We start from the raw sequence: 888 nt of genomic DNA, 5'->3' as shown, positions 1-888 counted from the left end.
GAGGAAACTGTACGCCTTGAAGTGGAAACTTTTCACTTCTTGGTGCGGAGACCGCCAGCTCGACCCAGTTAACTGCCCGGTTGGTACAGTGCTGGAGTTCTTGCAGGCCCGTTCTCCACAGGGTTGACCCACTCCACCCTGAAGGTCTACGTGTCGGCTATTGCGGCCTATCACGCCCCTCTTGGTGGCCAATCAGTGGGCAGACACCCCCTAGTTACACGTTTCCTCCTCTCGGGCGGGGTATGTTCCTAAGGTTCCCTCCTCTACACCACGGCCTGTCGTACTCCAGGCCTTCAAGTCCTCCTCCTTTCAGGGATCCAGACCAGCAGAAGCTAAACTGTATGTGTCCAGTGCCAGCACTGGACGCATATGTACACAGAGCTGCCTTGTGGAGAAGGGCAGACCAACTGCTCGTATGCTATGATCCCCCTTCCTGCTACGAAACAGACCCTCAGTCGGTGGATAGTAGATGCTATTTCTATTTCCTATGAGTCCTCTGATCTCCCTTCGCCTCTTGGGGTCAAGGCTCACTCTACTAGAAGTGTGGCGGCGTCTAAGGCCTTCTTGGCAGGTGTCTCAATGCAGGACATCTGCGACGCTGCGGGATGGTCCACGCCCCTGACCTTTGTCAGGTTCTATGGCCTAGACATTCAAGCCACACTATGCGAGATATGAAAGTCTGGCGGCGTGGGCATTCTCGTTCCCGAAGCGTCCTTCGATATTACACACGAGGTTCAGAGCCGGTCACGCTAAAGGGCGTTCCCGAAGCGTCCTTCAACGCAGCGTCTCGTTCTCTCGAGGAACCATGGGTACATACGTAACCTGAGACATTTTTTCATCACTCCTCTGAGTAGATGACGACAAGACTGGCAGGAAGTCGGCCCAGAA

The 888-nt window shown here is 54.7% G+C and overlaps 1 pseudogene; it reads left to right on the top strand.

Moving 5' to 3' along the window:
* The window catches only part of LOC107710176 (uncharacterized), a 29,360-nt pseudogene extending 28,936 nt beyond the window's left edge, over window positions 1-424 (top strand).
* The last annotated feature ends 464 nt before the right edge of the window (window positions 425-888 follow it).

This window comes from Sinocyclocheilus rhinocerous, unplaced genomic scaffold (genome assembly GCF_001515625.1).
Source record: "Sinocyclocheilus rhinocerous isolate Xijiao unplaced genomic scaffold, SAMN03320098_v1.1 scaffold207, whole genome shotgun sequence".
Lineage (NCBI taxonomy): Eukaryota > Metazoa > Chordata > Actinopteri > Cypriniformes > Cyprinidae > Sinocyclocheilus > Sinocyclocheilus rhinocerous.
Note: the sequence above shows the minus strand (reverse complement) of the source record. Positions and strands in the feature narration are given on the sequence as shown.